Source organism: Salvelinus alpinus, chromosome 25 (assembly GCF_045679555.1).
Source record: "Salvelinus alpinus chromosome 25, SLU_Salpinus.1, whole genome shotgun sequence".
Lineage (NCBI taxonomy): Eukaryota > Metazoa > Chordata > Actinopteri > Salmoniformes > Salmonidae > Salvelinus > Salvelinus alpinus.
This window is the reverse complement of record NC_092110.1, coordinates 7,447,149-7,470,316: the sequence shown is the minus strand read 5'-3', so window position 1 is coordinate 7,470,316 and position 23,168 is coordinate 7,447,149. Positions and strand designations below refer to the sequence as shown.

The following is a 23,168-nucleotide window of genomic DNA, read 5'->3' as shown; positions in this document are numbered from 1 at the left end:
TACACACCCACTAAGATTAGCAGCCCTATGTAGGCACGCAGGTCAATCTCATCCATCCTTTTCCAGTTTCTCCATATTTACCGGAAACCCTCCAAATTTGTCATCTTTAGTAATATTTTTTTCGATGGCTGGTTTGATGAACATGTAGAATGTTGAGGCGATGTCCTAGGAATGGGCAACTGCATGTCTTTTGGGCTCTGGGGTCATACTTATGACATTTTGTGCTGCTATCCTGCCCTGGTTGTCATATGGTGCGGCAGGTAGCCTATTGGTTAGAGCGTTGGACTAGTAACCGAAAGGTTGCAAGATCAAATCCCTGAGCCGTCAACATAAAAACCTGTTGTTCTGCCCCTGAACAAGGCAGTTAACCCATTGGTCCTAGGCTGTCATTGAAAATAAGAATTTGTTCTGAACTGACTTGCCTAGTTAAAACCTCTTATGGCTCAAATATCAGCAGTGAGTATCAGCAGTGAGTAACCTGGAAAGAGGTGGCCATTTCAAACGGCCTCGTACTCAATTCTTGCTCGTACAATATGCATATTATTATTACTATTGGATAGAAAACACTGTCTAGTTTCTAAAACAGGTTTAATTATTTCTCTAAGTGAAACATAACTCTTTTTACAGCCCATTTTCTATCCGGAAGTGAAATTTCCAAGAAGCTATGTCTCTCTTCAAGATACTCTCTATAAAAGGCCTTGGCACTTAGGACTGTAGAAACACGTCACACGCCTTCCCCTGGGTGTCATGCGGAAGTGAGAGAAGAAATGACTTGATTATCTCTGTCAGGGACTGAAAACAACATCTTGGAGTGAGAAGTGCGCACTTTATTTTTTTTTCTGGGCGCGAAGTAGGAACTGGACTGCGCTCCTGGAAAACCCTCGTTATAGGTGAATATGACCTCCGGCTTCGATTTTATTTGATACATGTCACAATATCATCCTAAAGTATGTTTTTTCAATATACTTTAATTATATTATTGAAATTTATTCTGGACTTTAGACGTGATGCGACGCAAGAATTTTGTCAAGACGGAGAGGTTAGCACGGCATGGCCAGTGTGCCATGCTAATTCAAGAGGGACATCGTTCGTTCTGGGTCCAAATGAAGACGGTTCTGAACAAAGGACCCTTTGGAGAACATTCTGATGGAAAATCAACAAAGATAAGGACCCAATTTGGGATGCTTTTTCATATATCTGTCGAACTGTGCTATCGCTAGCGTTTGACTAGAATCAATGCTGCTGTGTGTTAGCTATTGTAGTAAGCTAATATAACGATATATTGTGTTTTCGCTGTAAAACACTTCAGAAATCGGAAATATTGTCTGTATTCACAAGATCTTTCTCTTTCATTAGCTATCCACCATATATTTTTCTGAAATGTTTTCTGATGTGTAATTAGTAGTTGACGTTGGTGTCTGTATTTTCTCTGGCTACTGCCGTGCGATTTCTGACTGTAGCTATGATGGTGGCTAAGATGGTAGCAGTAATGTAAAACTGATTTATAGCTAAAATATGCAAATTTTTCGAACAAAACATAGATTTATTGTGTAACATGTTATAGGACTGTCATCTGAGGGAGTTTTTTCTAGGTTATTTAGGTTGGTTCTAGGTTATTTAGGTTGGTTCTAGGTTAGTTTGGTTAGCTTTGTGCATGCTACTTGCATGCTACCGTTGCTGTGAAAAATGTCTGTCTGTCTTTTGTATTTGGTGGTGAGCTAACATAAATATATGTGGTGTTTTCGCTGTAAAACATTTTAAAAATCTGAAATATTGGCTTTATTCACAAGATCTTTGTCTTTCATTAGCTATCCACCATATATTTCTCTGAAATGTTTTCTGATGTGTAATTAGTAGTTGACGTTGGTGTCTGTATTTTCTCTGGCTACTCCCGTGCGATTTCTGACTGTAGCTATGATGGTAGCATGAATGTAAAACTGATTTATAGCTAAAATATGCAATTTTTTTGAACAAAACATAGATTTATTGTGTAACATGTTATAGGACTGTCATCTGAGGTAGTTTTTTCTAGGTTATTTAGGTTGGTTTTAGGTTAGTTAGGTTGGCTTGTGCATGCTACTTCATCCTACTTGTGCTGTGAAAAATGTCTGTCCTCTTTTTTATTTGGTGGTGAGCTAACATAAATATATGTGGTGTTTTCTCTGTAAAACATTTAAAAAATCGGACATGTTGGCTGGATTGACAAGATGTTTATCTTTCAAATGCTGTATTGGACTTGTTAATGTGTGAAAGTTAAATATTTTAAAAAAATTGATTTTGAATTTCGCGCCCTGCACTTGAGCTGGATGTTGTCAGAGGTGTACCGATATCGGGCTTGCAGCCCTAACAGTAGTTGAACACAGCGTAAAGTCTTCCATGAATCTTCAATGATACCATAAAAACATTTTGTTTCTTTGTTCACTTCTATCTTTGTTCACTTCTCTTCTCACTTCAGAAAAACTTGTGTGCTTAAATCTCTGTTTTTCCTAGTGCCATACCTATTGTGTTGTCGAAATCACTTTCGACAATCACTTTGAACTCACTCTTGCTGCAGTTCAGAGCAGAATGACTTGAAGGTGAACGGACAGAGGGAATAGGAGTAAGGAATCAGAAAGTGTAGAAGACATTAAATCAGCTTTTTGCAAAAAATGACAGTTGGTGATCTCTCTTTTCCGCTCTACTCATTTAATGTTAAAACATGCAAAACTCTGTCTCTACGCTCGATTGAGAACAATAAAACTCCATGACAGATCCACCAGCACTTCATGTTCTCTGAAATCCCCTCGAGTCTGCATGTGGTTGCACAGACTCAGTGCTTTGATTCTCCCCAAAGTGTGAACTTTCTCGCATTTGGATTTAACAACGGTGGGAACTCTCTCAAGCCAGTGGCTGCACCAATCCTAGGTTGTTAAATCTATGATGGGGAGTGTGCAAGTCCACACCGCAGAACCTGTCTGATTTAAACACTATGCAGACTTTCCCTCTCTTACTGTTACATCTCGCCCCCCGGCCCCCCCCACAAATGCTTTATGAATTACCTGCCCGGTTTTGCCAATGTAGCACTGCTTGGCCTGCTAGTAGCTGAGCTATGGCTGAGATCCCGCTAACGGGATCGATATGACAAGAGCCAGTGAAAGTGCAGGGCGCCAAATTCAAACAACAGAAATCTCATAATAAAAATTCCTCAAACATACAAGTATCTTATACCATTTTAAAGGTAATCTTGTTGTTAATCCCACCACAGTGTCCGATTTCAAAAAGGCTTTACAGCGAAAGCACCACAAAAGATTATGTTAGGTCACCGCCAAGTCACAGAAAAACACAGCCATTGTTCCAGCCAAAGACAGGAGTCACAAAAAGCAGAAATAGAGATAAAATTAATCACTAACCTTTGATGATCTTCATCAGATGACACTCATAGGACTTCATGTTACACAATACATGTACGTTTTGTTCGGTAAAGTTCATATTTAGATCACAAAATCTCAGTATACATTGGCGCGTTATGTTCAGTAGTTCCCAAAACTTCCGGTGATTTTGCAGAGAGCCACATCAATTTCCAGAAATACTCATAATAAACGTTGATCAAAGATACAAGTGTTATACATGGAATTTTATATCCACTTAACTTCTTATGGCTGCAGGGGCAGTATTGAGTAGCTTGGATGAAAGGTGCCCAGAGTAAACGACCTGCTCCTCAGTCCCAGTTGCTAAAATATGCATATTATTATTAGTATTGGATAGAAAACACTCTGAAGTTTCTAAAACTGTTTGAATGATGTCTGTGAGTATAACAGAACTCATATGGCAGGCAAAAACCTGAGAAGAAATCCAAACAGGAAGTGCGAAATCTGAGGTTGGTCGATTTTCAACCCAGCCCCTATTGAATACACAGTGAGATATCGGTTATGTTGCACTTCCTAAGGCTTCCACTAAATGTCAACCGTCTTTAGAAACTTGTTTGAGGATTCTACTGTGAAGTGGGGGCGATGAGAGAGGAATGAGCCAGGTGTTTGGCAGATTGCCATAGGTTCTGAGGCGCGGTCACGAGAGAGTTAGCTCTCGTTCCATTGCTTTTCCACAGACATAGGAATTCTCCGGTTGGAACATTATTGAAGTTTTATGTTAAAAACATCCTAAAGATTGATTCCATACATCGTTTGACATGTTTCTACGGACAGTAACGGAACTTTTTGACATTTTGTCTGCAACTAGGGAACGCGCTTCATGACTTTGGATTTGTTTACCAAACGTGCTAACAAAAGTAGCTCTTTGGACATAAATGATGGACATTATCGAACTAAATCAAACATTTAATGTGGAACTGGGATTCCTGGGAGTGCATTCTGATGAAGATCATCAAAGGTAAGTGAATATTTATAATGCTATTTCTGACTTTTGTTGACTACCCAATATGGCGGATATCTGGCCATGTGAAACCTGGCCATGTGGTACCAGGACAACAACCTCTCCCTCAATGTGATCAAGACAAAGGAGATGTTTGTGGACTAAAATATTTGGTATTGGTCCTCAGATCCTCAAAAGGTTCTACAGCTGCACCATCTAGAGCATCCTGAGGGGTTACATCACTGCCTGGTATGGCAACTGCTCAGCCTCCGACCGCAAGACACTACATAGGGTAGTCCGTACGGCCCAGTACATCACTGGGGCCAAGCTTCTTTCCATCCTCTATACCAGGCAGTGTCAGAGGAAGGTCCTAAAAATTGTCAAAGACTCCAGCCACTTTAGTCATTGACTGTTCTCTCTACTACCGCACCGCAAGCGGTACCGGAGCGCCAAGTCTAGATCCAAGAGGCTTCTAAACAGCTTCTACCCCCAAGCCATAAGACTCCTGAACATCTAATCAAGTGGTTACCCAGACTATTTGCATTGCCCCTCCCCCCTCCTTTACACTGCTGCTGCTCTGTTATTATCTACCTGGCAGCTTCGTTAAATAGTACCCACAAAACACCAGTCTCAAGGTCAACAGTGAAGAGGTAACTCCGGGATGCTGGCCTTCTAGGTAGAGTTCCTCTGTCCAGTGTTTGTTCTTTTGCCAATCTTAATCTTTTATTTTTATTGGCCAGTCTGAGATGTGGCTTTTTCTTTCTTTGCAACTCTGTCCCTCATGTAGTGTGTAGACCAGCCTTAATTTGTATACAATGGGGCTCATTTGTCATTTCCATAAAATACTGTATGTAAAGTCTGTCCTTCCAATTTAATCAGTTCAAAGCAATAAACATCAATAGTGATGATAAACCTTGTTTCATTTATATTTGTTTCAAGTCTGGATTATAATTGACATATTATCCCCAAAAAACGAATAGCACTATTATTGATGAATGTGATCTAGCAGAGGTAAATGGACATTTTAACCATGTACTGTAGGCTGTCTATTGCTTGTAATTGATATAAGTCAACAACATGTATGTAAATTGTTAGGGCTGTATTGTTTTGAAAACAACAAAAAAATGTTGTGGGTCCATCAAACCCACACACATTGGGTGAATAACAAAAACATGAACACCACACAAGGGTTAAAACAAAAATATCCAAAACAACTTTCTAGCGCTGGATTCGGGCTTGCAACCTTTGGAATCAGCTCTGTCTTACGTCAGATTTAGACATTCATCCACGTTTCTCAAACGTCAAATTTCAAAGTTGTTCCAAAAATGACATTTTAAGGTTAAGTACAGGCATTAACTCCACATTCTTACGTTTTTTTATTTGACCTTTATTTAACTAGGCAAGTCAGTTAAGAACAAATTCTGATTTTCAATGACACCCTAGGAACAGTGGGTTAACTGCCTTGTTCAGGGGCAGAATGACCGATTTTTACCTTGTCAGCTCAGGGATTCAATCTTGCAACATTTCGGTTACTAGTCCAACGCTCTAACCACTAGGCTACCCTGCCGCCTAGGCCTTCACTCTGAATGGTTAAGCTAAGTGTTAATGTTTGGGATAGGCTTAAAACAAAAATATAGAAAAACACTTTCTATTGCTATATTTGAACTTTGGAGTCAGAGGCAGATGCTTACACCCATCCACAATGCCCAAGCAAAACTGAAACCTAAGGTAACAGAGCTCACTGTTGGCTGGACATCGAATACTGACTTGTATCACGGTTGATGTTGCTGGAAATGAGCCTTGACTGAGAACACATAATCATTACAGCAACGACCTGGGCCCAGACTCGCAAAAACTTAAGAAGTATCTTAAGAAAGTTCATAAGATAGTCCGTAAGTGCAATTCCTCAAAAACATCTTAAAATTGAATGATTTTCTCACGAGCTTCTGATGTTCGTTGCTAGCCAGCCGTTATAGCTATCTATCTAGCTAGCAATGGCAATCATGTTCGCATTTCTCTTACTGAGATCTTCTGTTCTTAAACATGTTCTTGGGTTTAAAATAATCAATACTGACATTTTCAGATCAAGTTTGTGAGCGAATTATACATGTTCAATTGCTTTTATGAGCTTTTCTCTCTCGCTGCCCTGAGTTAAAAAACAAGGGTTTAGCTATCTTGGAATTTTGCTTCAGGAGAAACAGAAGAAATGGCGCAAGGATATTTCCAATAACCTTTTCGAGGAATAGAAACTTTGCTTAACTTTCTTCTTAAATCTATAGTTAAGGGAAAAATGGCAGTTAAGAAGAAATGTCAACTTAAGAACGATTTGTGAATCTGGGCCCTGGGGAATAGTTACATGGGTTGAATGAGCCAATTGGAAGCTGGGGATGATTAGGTGGCCATGATGGTTTGAGGGCCAGATTGGGGATTTAAAATGATGACACCATTAAAATATACATTTCCCCTAAATAAACAACATATAGGTCCATATTATCAGGTTGGTGTGTTATTTAGCAAATGTCACTGCAACCTTAAGGGTCCTAAAAATGATGTTACTATTGCCCTTGATTCTAAGCAATGTTGTGCTGCTATTTTTATTGACTTGGCCAAAGGTTTTGATACGGTAGACCATTCCATTCTTGTGGGCCGGCTAAGGAGTATTGGTGTCTCTGAGGGGTCTTTGGCCTGGTTTGCTAACTACCTCTCTCAAAGTGTGTAGTGTATAAAGCCAGAACCTCTGCTGTCTCAGCCACTGCCTGTCACCAAGGAAGTACCCCAAGGCTCGATCCTTGGCCCCTACGCTCTTCTCAATTTACATCAACAACATAGCTCAAGCAGTAGGAATCTCTCTCATCCATTTATATACAGATGATCCATTTTATAAACTCAGCTGAACCCTCCCCGGATTTTGTGTTAAACGCTCTACAACAAAGCTTTCTCTGCCCTTAACCTTGTTCTGAACACCTCCAAAACAGAGGTCATGTGGTTTGGTAAGAAGAATGCCGCTCTCCCCACCGGTGTGATTACTACCTCTGAGGGTTTAGAGATTGAGGTAGTAACCTCATACAAGTACTTGGGAGTGTTGCTAGATGGTACACTTTCCTTCTCTCAGCACATATCAAAGCTGCAGGCTAAGGTTAAATATAGACTTGGTTTCCTTTATCGAAATCGTTCCTCTTTTACCACAGCTGCCAAACTAACCTCGATTCAGATGACCATCCTCTCCGAGCTAGATTTCGGAGACGTAATCATTCATAGATCGGCAGGTAAGGGTGCTCTCGAGCGGCTAGATTTTCTTTACCATTCGGCCATCAGATTTGCCACCAATGCTCCTTATAAGACACATCACTGAACTCTATACTCCTCTGTAAGCTGGTCATCTCTGTATACCTTTAGCAAGACCCACTGGTTGATGCTTATTTATAAAACCCTCTTAGGCCTCACTCCCCCCTATCTGAGATATTTACTGCAGCCCTCATCCTCCACATACAACACCCGTTCTGACAGTCACATTTTGTTAAAGGTCCCCAAAGCACACACATCCCTGGGTCGCTCCTCTTTTCAGTTCACTGCAGCTAGTGACTGGAACGAGCTGCAAAAAACACTCAAACTGGACTGTTTTATCTCCATCTCTTCATTCAAAGACTCAGTCATGGACACTCTTACTGACAGTTGTGGCTGTTTCGCGTGATGTATTATTGTCTCTACCTTCTTGCCCTTTGTCCTGTTGTCTGGGCCCAATAATGTTTGTTCCATGTGTTGTGCTGCTGCCATGTTGTTACTACCATGTTGTTGTCATGTTGTGTTGCTACCATGCTGTGTTTTCATGTTGCTGCCATGCTATATTGTTGTCTTAGGTCTCTCTTGTCATGATGTGTGTTTTGTCCTATATATATATATTTTTTTAAATCCCAGCCCCCGCAGGAGGCCATTTGCTTTCTGGTAGGCCAGCATTGTAAATAAGAATTTGTTCTTAACTGACTTGCCTAGTTAAATAAAGGTTAAATAATTTTTTTAAATAAAAATAAGCACTATCGCCTATAGCCCAACTAATGCAGCTTGGTGGCTATAAATAAATAGGTTGATGCATTGGGTTGCCCATCTGTATTTGTGCTAATCATTAGCCAGATCAGTGCTTCCTAAACCCTTTCAGTCATGGCCTTCTTTCATCATGGGGGAACATCCTATGCCCAACATGGCCCTATTGAATTAACTTCTTCTATTGTTACACAAAAATATGTTTTAAGAATACATTATACTCATCAAGAAACAGCACACACACACACACCAGTACCCGGTTTCCCTTCTATTTTGCAATCAATAAGAAAACATGTATAAAGGACAAATAAACCAGCTTACTGCTGTGCAATGTCACATGCATCTCTTTCAATAAAGACTAGGATGGACCTATTTCTGTTGTGGATTTTCTCAATTTAAGTTGGTTCTGGTTGTATTCTTACACTCTAAAAAACAATATGTGTTAAAACAACCCAGTGCTGGGTACATAGTGGAGAGAGAACACGTTAGGTTACTTCTGACCCAGCCAGTTGAGTCACTTCGTTGGGTTATTTAGCTATGGTCCATCAGATCAGAAGACTGATTGGACAAAAATAACTACCTGAACGCCACGCCCCTACTAAGCCACGCCTCCAGTCTTCTGATCTGACCCAGTGGATCTTAGCTCAATAACCCAGCATCAACCACCCAACTTAAAGAAAACTATAGGTTGTTTGTGACCCTGCCTGGGTCAAAATAACCTAACGTGTGTTCTGTCCTATATTTACCCAAATTGGGTTGTTTTTAACCCAGCATTTTTTGTTGTTGGTGTAGGGTGATTATTAGATTGAATAAACATGACTGCTTTATTTTGCCTTTCAAATTTGTTTCCTAAACCTAAAGAAGGAAGAATACTGTAGGTTGTTGCTGCTGGTCAGAGTGTGTGAGACAGGCAGGCTGCCTCTGACTGGGGAGAGAAACAGGCATGATTGAGCCTACTGAAACAACTTTTCTCTAAATATGTAGCCTGCTAGCAACAGTTTCTTCAACGTTTGTAATACTACCAATGTTATCTTTGAGCCCAATATAACCGTTACCAATTATCACTAGTTTTGAGAAATAACACTCACATGCAAGATGCGCATCTTGTCACTTCAAAATAGAAACTTTCTCCATTTAAAAAATGCCCTTTTCTATATCATTCTTATTTGTGCATATGAATTTACCATGTTAAATGTGGCAGTACTTATGTATTTGTTAAACGTTAGCTCAGAAAATGAAGGGTTTGTTAAGAAGAGGGAGGTGAGAGAGAGAAGAGAGGAACTATTGCTCCTTTTTCCTTACAAGCCTTGCACAACTTTTATTTCCTTCACAAACCACAGCTTCTGAGGACTGGGCCAAACCGGAAGCTTAATTGGTGGCGGGGATCCAATCATACAATGAGGAATTGAGTAATACTGTGTAGTGTAAAGCCACAAAATAATTTTCAATCCATAAAATTCATCATGGTATATTATTTAGGGGGTCAAATTGGCCTGTCTCTAATTTTGAGGGGGTCATGACCTAGGGGTCATGAATGTACACATGCATCTCAGGTGATCACCAAGGAAAGCAGAAGAGGAAATGAATTGATTTAAGAGTTTTGGGACGTAGCCTGACATTTATTCACCCTCTTTAGAGTTTTAGGTATTTAAAGGAAAACAGAAAACCATTGAAGATGTGTCTACCTTCCTACCTGAGGGGTTCAGCTACCCTGTGCCAGATTCTAGGTCTGTATACCAAATGGCATGCCATTTGGGATGCAGATTTGGATTCTGGAGTAGTTTTGGCAGGCGAGCTTCTGAGAGTGGGATTTGGCACAGAATCAGCTGTATATAGAGAGAAATAGAGTGTCTGCCCAGACGAATGTGTTAATTTATAATTACAGAGAAACAAAAGGGCCCGGAGTGAACAAAACACTCCTGGAAGTCAACACTAGGGCTGTATCCCAAATGGCACCCAATTCTCTATGTACTGCACTCCTTTTGATCATGGACCATAGGGTGGCAGGTAGCCTAGCGGTTAAGTGCAATGGGCGAGTAACCAAAATGTCACTGGTTTGAATCCTGAGCCAGCTAGGTGAAAAATGTGCCCTTGAGCAAGTCACTTAACACTAATTGCTCCTGTAGGTTGCCCTGAATAAGAGCGTCTACTAAAAAGGTCCACAGTAATTTGTGAGTATGAAGGATCATAGTTATTATGTTTCTATCTTTTCACCCTGCAATCTTAAAACTCAGATATAGCTGAACGTTTTATTTAGCTAATATGATGTTTCTTAAGACATTAGTTTCACCATACATGCACACTAATACACATCTATATAACCAGGTTTGGCATATGAATAATGTAAGGGGAAAACTGTTCATGGGATTTGTTTTGTAGGAAGAAGAGAAGAGCAGAGAACAGAACATCGTCCGTGTCTCTATGAAAAGACTGGCCCCATCCAGACTTGTGGGGGTGGATCGTGGCTAAAGCATTCATCGTTGAAGGTAAACTTCTCTCTCTTTCTGTCCTCTGGGGCTGTGGAGAGAGAATGGCGCCCACACTCTGGCTTTGTATGCACCCATAGCGAGCCGCTCTTTTCTCATTCCTTCTCTCCATCCCTCCTACACAGCACATCCGATGAGAACGACAGAGCAAGCGAATCAGAGAGTGAGAGAGATTGAGAACGAGAGGGACCTGAACCTCAGACGCCCACCACTGTAACACATGTATTAACATCAGGGCCTGGTGAAGGTCTCCAGTCCATTGATTCAACTTCATTCATGAATCAATCAATATGTTCTGATCAAAGTGAGCTACAGACGGTGTCAAATTGTAGATCAGATGTTTGCGCTGCAAATCACTCCTCTTTTTTTTCTTTTAGTTGCCAGTTTTTATGTTCCTGTCAGCATAAGAGAAAAGAAAGAGAGAGGGAGGCAGAGAGAGAGGGAGAGAAAGAGACTGCATCTTTCCATGTTCCTTTACCGTACCCTTAGGCTTTGTGCTCCAGCAGAAAGGAAGAACACATTATTTAAATCAAAACCTCTCTTATAAATGCTGGGGAGATGCCGTTTGCACAAACAAATGTGTTCAAAATAAACTCTAACATATTCACCAGCAGTGTAATTATGGGAAACACAGCTTTAGAAAATATGAAAACAATACATTTTCCCCGTCATCCCCAGGCAAACATTTAAATGTTGGGGAGAGGTGTTTCCAAGAGTATAAAGAGTTTAGGTCAAAGCTTTATTTTTCTTAGATATGGTGATTGCTGGATTGCAATCTATCCCCCCCCCCTCTCTCTCACGCACAGAGAGAGATGCACACAAACAGAATAAATCTATGTAGCATACTCACATTGAGAGGAGGAGAATCTACATTCTTCAAATACGCTGATGTATCTTTTTGAGTGGATTGCCAAAACACTCCTTGCTTGCACTTACAGTATTTCAGATTCCCCCTGGATTACTTTTGGTTGTTTCTACCTTACTGAATTGTATGTGTGAATAAGTGAGTTTGGCATCTGAGTCGAGAGACCGAGATGCCATGTAGGGAAGGAGTCAAATAAATAAGCATTACTAAGGCTTGAAATATCCAATATTTTGTAGCATTCAAGTGACTATAAAAACTTGATACATAGGCCTACTTCAAAAAATCTGCTGTTAAATTTGACTGTATACCAATATTATACACCACGCTGCCTATGATATTTCAAAACTTGAAATACATATAACCAATATATTTACTCAGTCAACTTACCTGTTAAAATTAGGGCTAAATAAATAAAATACAATTAAATGAGAGATGCATATGGTAATTTGTTGCATGGCTCTTTCGGGAACATGAACACGTCACCACCAGAAAAGGTGAGGAATATTCTGCAATTGTAACGGGTTGAGTGACTGGTTGCCGGGAAGTCAGGCGCAGGAGAGCAGAGATGGGTGATAACAGGAGTACTTTAATATACACCCTGGCCCAAAGGCACAGGCGAGGCAGCACAAAGAACAACCACGGTAACATGAACCGGATGAAACAAAACAAACAAACCTAGGTTTGAAACAAACCTAGCGCAAGCCAGCCTGTAGCGTAACACCCTACACAAAGAACAATTCCATACACAGACATCTGGGAAACAGAGGGTAATATACATTTAGTCTGATGAGGGAATGTGAACTAGGTGTGCGGGAAAACAAGACAAAACAAATGGAAAATGAAAGGTGGAGCGGCGATGGCTAGAAAACCGGTGACGTCGTCCGCCGAACGCCGCCCGAACAAGGAGAGGGACCGACTTTTGGCGGAAGTCGTGACAGCAATGGATATGAAAATCAAATAAATTGGAAAAAGTTTCCTGTGTCTAATTATTTTAGATAAAAAAACACAGATTTTTGCTCTTCTTTCTAATGGCAAATGGTTGCATTTTTGTTAATATTTGTTCCTGTTTTTAGTTTTTTATCAATAAGCTTTTCATCATGTACCCCATTTGCACAAAATACTTACTTGGCAGCTTACAATACAAGATTTTAACCAATAGTAGATGTGCCTCAGCATGGTCTAAAGTTTCCAGGGATGAGTACATTCTCACATTTAAGTCACATTTTTATAAATGCTAACTTTTGCATGAACTGGCGCACACACATTTTGGGGTATATTTTGTATACGCACGGTTTATAAATGAGGCCCCTGGTGACTGAGACGGCCATGGCATATGGTTTACATCACTTTCAAATCATCAAACCATTCTGTGACCACCTGTGCCCAGTGTATGGGGGCAGTGTCATCCTATAGAGCTATAGCCATGGTAGCCAAAATAATGGCCTGCACTTCATTTTTATACATCAAATCAAACTTAATTTGTCACATGCGCCGAATAGAAGTGTAGACCTGACCGTGATATGCTTACTTACAAGCCCTTAACCAACAGTGCAGTTCAAGAAGAGTTAAGAAAATATTTACCAAGTAAACTAAAGTTAAAAAAGTAACACAATAACATAACAATAACGAGGCTATATACGGGGGTACCGGTACCGAGTCAGTGAAAAATGTCGCTTGGATAGGAGTGTCTGCTGAATGACTCAAATGTAAACTCTGTAATAGCCAAAAATTAAAGAGTAAAAACATGTCCCAAATCGCACTCTATTTCCTACATAGTGCATTACTTTTGACCAGAACCCTATGGGCCTGTGTCAAAAGTAATGTACTTTAATAGGGAATATGGTGCCATTTGGGACGTAGCCTAACATATCCTCAACATCTGGCCTAATCATCAATAGAACACAGTCACTGCAGCATGCTGTGTTATTCCGTGATAACACCTCCTTATTCCTCCGCTCGCTGCTTCTCTCCTACCCACTTCATGCCTTGGCTTCAGGTGGCAAAGCAGAGAGAGTAGAGGGAAAAGGCCCTGTAGACTCTTGCCGTACTCCAGAGTTAAGATTATCTGAGGTGTTAATGCTCTTCTCTCACCTCCCCTTCAGCCTTTGTTGCTTCACCCCTCAGGGCCATGCACCTGTTAACGAGTGCCGAGCCCAGATCATAGCACGTATTAAATATTTACCACCGTTTTCACCTCAGATCTCACCACGGAGCCTCTCCAGAGGTTGTCATAATGTGGTTGGAGTTTCCGGCGAATAAGCTCTCACTGAATATAGATATACTGCTTCCCAAATGGCACCCTATTCCCTATGTAGTGCACTACTTTTGACCAGAGGCCTTTGGGACACAGGCATAGAGAAACTAGTGTAATGATAGGGAATGGAGATGGGACGTGTTGGAACTTTTTTTAAACGCCCATCTTGTAAATGATGCCACCCGCAAGGAAATACGAGTTTCACTGCTAAATTAGCCTACACCTCCCGCAAGAGATAAACCAAAACACTTTGCACATTAATACATGTATTAGATACTGCAACGTTACATACTGAAGCCTCATGATTCAGATAAGATGCCATCTAGTTTTAGGTCCATCTGTATTCATTTAAGCTCGGGGGCATTTGGATTGATATTCTTACATGATCCTCAAACCAAACCGCATGCACTTCACTTAACTTAAGCACATGCAGTCCACAGTCTATTTGGTTTCATATTCCATCCATCCATGGTCAGGAACTTCGAAATCTGTTTTCATAACTCAACTTCTTAACAGCAGAAACCCCCATGGCACTGCATGCAGCAGTCAATCAATAAGATGGCCCCGGCACTTACGGTTTGTGTGTAGAAAAATAATATCCCCAAATAAATGCACAAATAAGGAGAGGGAGGAGGGAATGGAGAGGAAGGGGGAATAAATCAAACCGGTACAGCCTCAGATGTGTGACGGCTGGGCAGTGAGGAGCGTAGAAATGGATCTGTTATCGGCGAGCGGTGGACAGGCAGACAGCTCATCCTCACAACAGAGGTGGCATCCGTGGAGGAGGTCAGCAGTGTTACTGAGCAGCCGGAGGGCTGACGATAGGAGAGGATAGGATGGTCCCCTGGGACGGAGAGGAATGGAATAGAGGTGTTAGAAAACAGGCGTTGTGTCCCGAATGGCACCCAACAGTGCACTATTTTTGACCGGGGCTCTGGTCTAAAGTATTGCACTATATAGCGGATAGGCTGCCAGTTGGGACACATCCTTAGAAACAGGATTCTGCTGGATCATCTCCAGGCTCTGTGCATTGTCATAAGCAGAAAATATACCTATATTAGCCGTGGTTATTATAGCTAACCGGGAGCTGTTGTCAGAGCAAATTAAGGACATTCAAAAGCATAGATCTGCCTACCAGATGTAAGAAACACATGGAAACATGCTCATCTAATATCAAAGGCCTTGATTTGTTTGTTTTCAAGCTCTTGCTTTTGAATGAACAGGCTTAGTAAAGTGTACTCATTTAAATTGTAAATTGTACTGATGTGCTATATCCACCTGCATACTGTGACACACCTCCCATAGTTACCTGTGAATTACAGTGCCTTATTCATCCTTGGCGTTTTTCCTATTTTGTTGCATTACAACCTGTACTTTAAATTGATTTTTTATTTGGATTTCATGTAATGGATATACACAAAATAGTCCAAATTGGTGAAGTGAAATGAAAAAAATAACTTGTTTCAAAAAATTAAAAAAGTAACTGTACAGATAAGTGGTGCGTGCATATGTATTCACCCCCTTTGCTATGAAGCCCCTGAATAAGATCTTGTGCAACCAATTACCTTCAGAAGTCACATAATTAGTTAAATAAAGTCCACATGTGTGCAATCTAAGTGTCACATGATCTGTCACATGATCTCAGTATATATTCCCCGTGGTCTGCAACACCACTAAGCAAGGGGCACCACCAAGCAAGCGGCACCATGAAGACCAAGGGGCTCTCCAAACAGGTCAGGGACAAAGTTGTGGAGAAGTACAGATCAGGGTTGGGTAATAAAAACATTTCCAAAACTTTGAACATCCCACGGAGCACCATTAAATGCATTATATAAAAAATTGAAAGAATATGGCACCACAACAAACCTGCCAAGAGAGGGTCGCCCACCAAAACTCACAGCCTAGGCAAGGAGGGCATTAATCAGAGAGGCAACAAAGAGACCAAAGATAACCCTGAAGGAGCTGCAAAGCTCCACAGCGAAGATTGGAGTATCTGTCCATAGGACCACTTTAAGCCGTACACTCCACAGAGCTGGGCTTTACGGAAGAGTGGCCAGAAAAAAGCCATTGCTTAAAGAAAAAAATAAGCAATTACTTTTGGTGTTCGCCAAAAGGCATGTGGGAGACTCCCCAAACACATGGGACAAGGTTCTCTGATCAGATGAGACTAAAATGTAGCTTTTTGGCCATCAAGGAAAACACTATGTCTGGCACTATGTCTGGTGCAAACCCAACACCAACACCAACATAGTGGAGGCAGCATCATGCTGTGGGGATGTTTTTCATCGGCAGGGACTGGAAAACTGGTCAGAATTGAATGAATGATGGATGGTGCTAAATACAGGGAAATTATTGAGGGAAACCTGTTTCAGACTGCTAGAGATTTGAGACTGGGACAGAGGTTCACCTTCCAGCAGGACAATGACCCTAAGCATATTGGTAAAGCAACACTCGAGTGGTTTAAGGGGAAACATTTAAATGTTTTTGAATGGCCTCGTCAAAGCCTAGACTTCAATCCAATTGAGAATCTGTGGTATGACTTAAAGATTCCTGTACACCAGCAGAACCCATCCAACTTCAAGGAGCTGGAGCAGTTTTGCCTTGAAGAATGGGCAAAAATCCCAGTGGCTAGATGTGCCAAGCTTATAGAGACATACTCCAAGAGATCTGCAGCTGTAATTGCTGCAAAAGGTGACTCTACAAAGTATTGACTTTGGGGGGTGAACAGTTATGCACGCTCAAGTTTTCATATTTGTTTTGTCTCTCATTTCCTGTTTGTTTCACAATAAAAAATATTTTGCATCTTCAAAGTGGTAGGCATGTTGTGTAAATCAAATGATACAAACCCCCCAAAAATCTATTTTAATTCCAGGTTGTAAGGCAACAAAATAGGAAAATTGCCAAGGGGGTGAATACTTTCGCAAGCCACTCCACTCTGTATGTGTTAATTACATGGTACTGCTGTCCCACTGTCTTCCAACAGGTGGAGTCACTTCTCCACGATGCTTGTCCCTCAACGCTATCTCAACGCTATCTGACGTAAGACAATGACTGCTATCCTACATTGATCGATCCCACCGTTCATCCACAGGCCTGCCTCCCATGGCCACGTCATTGGTTTTGTGATGTGTGAGCTGTGTGACCCCACTGAGGTATACATATCTTACAGTCCCAGAAATCCGACACACTTATCCCCATAATATACTTCAAAAAGAGGCCTCAAAAATATGAAACGTTTCCTTTCCTCCTCACCCGAGCCAGCCAAAGGTCTTCCCTGACATGTCTTTAAATTACCCACAAAAGCCCAAGTGTCAGAGAGAATTCTACTGCTGACCTTTACCTCCTGGGAATGAGACTATAAAGAGGAAGCTAGTTAATGTTCCTTAAAGGAAGACTGTAACTTAGGGATACTGATGAACATTTTGAAGAACATTTTTACTGTAAATTAATTTCTTATACAGTACCAGTCAAAAGTTTGGACACACCTACTCATTCCAGGGATTTTCTTAATTTTTTACTATTTTCTACATTGTAGAATAATAGTGTAGACATCAAACTATGAAATACACATATGGAATCATGTATTAACCAATTTTTAATTCTTTAAAGTAGCCAACCTTTGCCTTGATGACAGCTTTGCACACTCTTAGTATTCTCCCAACCAGCTTTATAAGGCACTCACCTGGACTGCATTTCAATTAACAGGTCTGCCTTGTTAAAAGTTAATTTGTGGAATTTCTTTCCTTCTTAATGCGTTTGAGCCAACCAGCTGTGTTGTGACAAGGTAGGGTTGGTAAAATACCAAGTTCATATTATGGCAAGAACAGCTCAAATAAGCAAAGAGAAACAACAGTCCATCATTACTTTAAGACATGAAGGTCAGTCAATCCGGAAAATTTCAAGAAACATACATTTTCTTCAAATGTAGTTGCAAGAATCATCAAGCGCTGTGATGAAACTGTCTCTCATGAGAACCTCCACAGGAAAGGAAGACCCAGAGTTACCTCTGCTGCAGAGGATAAGTTCATTAGATTTACCAGCCTCAGAAATAGCGGCCCAAATAAATGCTTCACTGAGTTCAAGTAACAGACACATCTCAACATTAACTGTTCAGAGTAGACTGAGTGAATCAGGCCTTCATAGTCAAATTGCTGCAAAGAATCCACTACTAAATGACACCAATAACAAAAAGATACGTGCTTAGACCAAGAAACACAAACAATGGGCATTAGACCAGTGGAAATCTGTCCTTTGGTCTGATGAGTCCAAATTTGAGATGTTTGGTTCCAACCGCCATGTCATTGTGAGACACAGAGTAGGTGGATGGATGATCTCTGAATGTGTGGTTCCCACCGTGAAGAGGGGGTGTTTTGGTGTGGGGGCGCTTTGCTGGTGACACTGTCAGTGATTTATTTAGAATTCAAGGCACACTTAACCAGCATGGATACCACAGCATTCTGCAGTGATACGCCTTCGCATCTGGTTTGCGCTTAGTGGCACTATCATTTGTTTTACAACAGAACAATGACCTAACACACCTCCAGGCTGTGTTAGGGCTAGTTGACAAAGAAGGAGAGTGATGGAGTGCTACATCAGATGGCCTGGCCTCCACAATCACCAGACCTCAACCCAATTGAGATGGTTTGGACCGCAGAGTGAAGGAAAAGCAGCCAACAAGTGCTCAGCATATGTGAGAACTCCTTCAAGACAGTTAGAAAAGCATTCCAGGTGAAGCTGGTTGAGAGAATGCCAAGAGTGTGCAAAGCTGTCATCAAGGCCAAGAGTGGCTACTTTGAAGAATCTCAAGTATAAAATGTATTCTGATTTGTTTAACACTTTTTTGGTTGCTACATGATTCCATATGTGTTATTTCATAGTGTTGATGTCTTCACTATTATTGTACAATGTAGAAAATAGTAAAAATTAAGAAAAACCCTTGAATGAGTAGGTCCAAACTTTTGACTGGTACTATCTTCTGTATAGTCTTTATCTCACATTATTCAGACTCTGTAGCTGCTTGTCCATAACAAGACAGAATAGTCCATCCACAAATTACAGTAAACTATTGTAAATTTCAGGCACATAAATTCCATGCAATGCCCGATAGAGTTAGCATTAGGAAATCTATGATTATGCTTCAGAGTATGCTTTGATGAGCCATATCAGTGGTGCTTGGTGCTACTGTGTAAACACAAAGGCAGAGCAGCTCCAATTTTGCAGAAGTTCTACCTCAGCAGAATTGTCTCTTTGGGTGTCGTCCTTTAGAATAACAGCAAAGACATAGCTAAAATAAAGAAGTGCTGTTTTGCACCCCTTTGAGCCTGTCATTATCATCCTCGTCTCTGGAGGTCATGGCATTTATGACAATATAATAACTTCATCTCCAACCGCCTTCACAAAGATTAGGCCTTTTCAGAGAAAAAAAAATATATTTTTATGCACTGTCTTTTACACGTGTGCGTGTGTTTGTTACTGTGTGTGTCTGTGTCTGTGTCTGTTTGAGTGAGAAAGAGAGAGAAGGAGAAGGCAAGAGAGCAGAAAAACAGAAAACTAGAGAAATTGTATACAAAGGAAAAAAGCCAGGTCAGTGTTTTGAGAGGGTAATGTGGGGTGATTGAGTGGTTCAACAAGCATAAATCTCTCTCTCTCCTCTCTCCCCATCCCTTGCCTCCTCTACCTGTCCCCAGAGGGGGAGTCTCTCTGGATGCCTCCCAAATGGCTCCTATTCCACATTTAGTGCACTACTTTTGACTAGGACCTATAGGGCTTTGGTCAAAGGTATTGCACTATATACGGAATAGGGTACCATTTGGGACACAGCCTCTCTCACTGCCTCTCTTTCCTCTCTCCCCATCCCTCCCCTGCTTGTCCTACGTGGGGTAATTTGGAGCGGAGCTGAGAGGAGCTTCTCATTACCGTGGCCTTGCCCAGCGGCCAGAGCAAATCACAACGGCCATAGCTCAGTGGTCATGCCCTCCCTGCAAGGGGAAAAGTGGAGGAGAAGAGGGAAGAGGGGGGGAGGTGATCAAAAGGAAGAGAGTAAGGGAGAGGAGGAGAAGAGGGTATTGATCCGCTGCCAGGGCAAACACCACAGCCACCCGTACATCATCCTGAAAACGGTCCTGGGAGCCAGCTGCACTGTTCGTCTGAGCCCTATGGACCCTGGTCAAAACATTATATAGGGACTATGGTGCCAGTTCAGACAAACAGAGGAGCTAATGAGAGACTAGCTCTACCTGTCCTTATAAGACCCTGTTAATTAGCCCAGAGGTACTACCGTCTACCTCTGCCGAGACTCCCGATTCAGCACACTTCTTCTCCTCTTTTCTGTACCGGCCTCTCCTGTTCACTCCCCGCAAGGGCTCTTAAATCCCCCGAGACGAACAAGCCAAGCAAACATCAGCACCGTTGGAGCTGCTGAGAGAGAGAGAGAGAGACCCCTTCAGTAGGGGGCAGGGATTGTGAATGCCAGGGAAATTATGTCAACAGTAAACTCTGTTGTTGTGACTTTGGTGCTTTTGGGGGCATATTCCTGTAATTAGTGAAATTACAGAGCTGTTACTCAAAGGTACCTCTCTTTCTCTCTATCATGATACTTTGTTTAAAGCCTTGGCAATTTAATTGCCATTTTATTCCCTCACATACTGTTGTTCCCCATAGTGATGCATTAAATCCGGTAGTCCACCGAAGGGTTCTGAAATGGACCATGAATGGAGTTTTTACTGATCAGAGCCACGTACAGGAAAAACCCCAGTTAGAGTAACTGTGATAGGTCAGCAATAAAAATGGCAATATGGTGACACTGGTAAAGTAGACAGTCATTTTGACAAAGTTCTGTCTCCTTAGTCTTGTTGACATAGTTCCGTCTATGTGGTGCAAACAGCAAAAAGCAGGTGTGGCAGACTGACTAACTGCCAGCAGTGTGTGCGTGCGTGTGTGTGGAGTTTAGCCCTGGGACTTGACAGGTAGCTCTGTATACTCACCAGGTAGTTCTTGATGATGCCAAATTCATTAGCATCGTCAAGTACTCTGCCAGATGGGAGAGTTTTCTGTACTGTCCCCGGACATTCCCACAGCATCATTCTCCTCCCACAGCATCATTCTCCTCCCACAGCATCATTCTCCTCCCACACCATTGTCTGTCATATAAAAGTTGGCTAATGAGAGAGAGTATAAGTTTGCTCTTCCCTACTGTGTACTATGTTTTTTTTTTGTCCATTTGACCACAAATGAATATGGGTCACTGATGTTCTCATCTTTTTACCCCAGGCCTTGATAATGGACCGAAATAGTTCAGGTGTTGAAATTGGGCAACTTTTCTTTTTGTTTCACTAGCTGAATGTTGCATAGGGTCTCTTGCTGAAAAGGTTAGCCATATTATTTCAAACGATTGAATACCATATATTTGCATGGCTTCCCCTCCCCTTCCCTGCCACCTTCAGCCTGGTTGTGTCATTGTGGTTGTGTTTTTAGTCTGGCAGAAAAAGGGCATCTCATTACCGTGTGATGAATGATCAAACCAAAACAGCCAAAGCTTCTGCAGCAGAAAAGGTGCAGCCCTTTTCTTGGCCCTCAACTCAGATGTATGAAGTCAGGAATAAGTAGCACGTACATTTTACCAACGTTTTCATTACGATTCCTATTATTTTCTATTTCATTTGACTTGATTCTATTCAATTTGATTTGATTCTATTCTGCCATATTTCCCATCACACAAACCAAGCAGTGCGGTTTAGCAGGCAAAGCCTGGATGACCTGATGCAGGTTGGTTTTTACGAATTAGTTTCTAACCCCTGGCCATTACATGTGACCCTATCAATGCCTTTCTGTTGGATCTTTTCCTTTCAAGTCTAGGACTTTGTCTCGATTTTATAAATAATTTATTATATCGACGTCCTCTATGTCCTTCTTCTTCAGAGTTTTTCTTTTTTGTCTTTGTATTAATCTTCTGCTCGTTCTGACCCTCGTTATTAGAGTACACAGAGACTGTGATTCCACTGAATAAAGAAACCGCAGAATGTTTTTCTTTAGACAGTGCAGCAGGGTTGTGTATCCTTGCAAAGTCGTGAGAAATTCAATGACTTGATTACTTCATTCCTCCATCCACTTTACCGCTGATAAGAGGAGAGATTCTCTGTGAATGTCATTATTCTTATCACAGGCTCATTGTGTTAGATATTACACAACTTTGTTTATTTATCTGTGCAGTTCTTACCACCCATTACAAAGGAGGGCCAATTTGATGTTATAGTGTGTCTGTGGAGGAAACTAAAAGATTAGACCATTAGAAAAAAGAACAGATGTGATGTTCCCAACAAAACACAGAAGGAGCTAACTGATGTCAAATCTATTTTTTCCAGAAACACAGATTAACTTCAAACTCTCGATTTAAAGTTTGTCCGTTTTTTTTGTCGTTGTGTGTATAACCATTGCATATAAATCAGTTGCTGCATAATATAACTCTGTTCCCTATTTTCCCCTCTATGTGAACATTAAGATTTGAAACTGTCTCATTACATATTTGTAATGTTGGTGCAGTCCAATTAAATACAATTAGTCAAGCCGTTTCTGAATTCAGGTTCTCATTCAGGTTTCTCACAACACCTATGAAGGACTGAGGATGTGTCCCAAATGGCACCCTATTCCCTACATAGTGCACCACTTTTGACCAGAGCACTGGGCCCTGTTCAAAAGTAGTGTGCTATATTGGGAATAGGGTGCCACCGGGGCACCCAGAGTTTTTCTCCAAAAAACGATCACAGCTTTTAAAACATTATTTTAGTTGGTCCATGGTGTTTTCGCTGAATCTCCAACTCTGTACACGGCATTAGGATCTCCGTCCCAAATGGCACCCTATTCCATATACAGTGCTACGTTTGACCACAGCCCTGGTCAAAAGTAATGCACAAAATAGGGTGCCATTTAGGATGTGGTTGGAGTATTCAACGCAGGTGGTAGTGATGCACACAATCACACCCCAGGTTCAATTCTGCTTCTCTTTGAATAATACATGTTTTTCTGTGGATCAAACATGGGCCTGTTCTTGCTCTGGGCAGTAGTTTAAAATGTCTGCAGAGTTTATTTTTGATGTTAGGGAGAGAGAATGATAAGCTTCCTTCACTACGACGACATCATAGCATTGTGTAAATAATGTAGATGCAGAAGTTGGGATAGTAGC

General features: G+C 41.3%; 1 long non-coding RNA gene across 1 annotated transcript; it reads left to right on the top strand.

Annotated features, from left to right (window-relative positions):
* The first annotated feature begins 475 nt into the window (after positions 1-475).
* Positions 476-2,183, top strand: LOC139553279 (uncharacterized). Its single transcript, XR_011670626.1, has 2 exons — positions 476-890; positions 1,003-2,183. It is a non-coding gene; the product is annotated as an uncharacterized lncRNA (long non-coding RNA).
* The last annotated feature ends 20,985 nt before the right edge of the window (positions 2,184-23,168 follow it).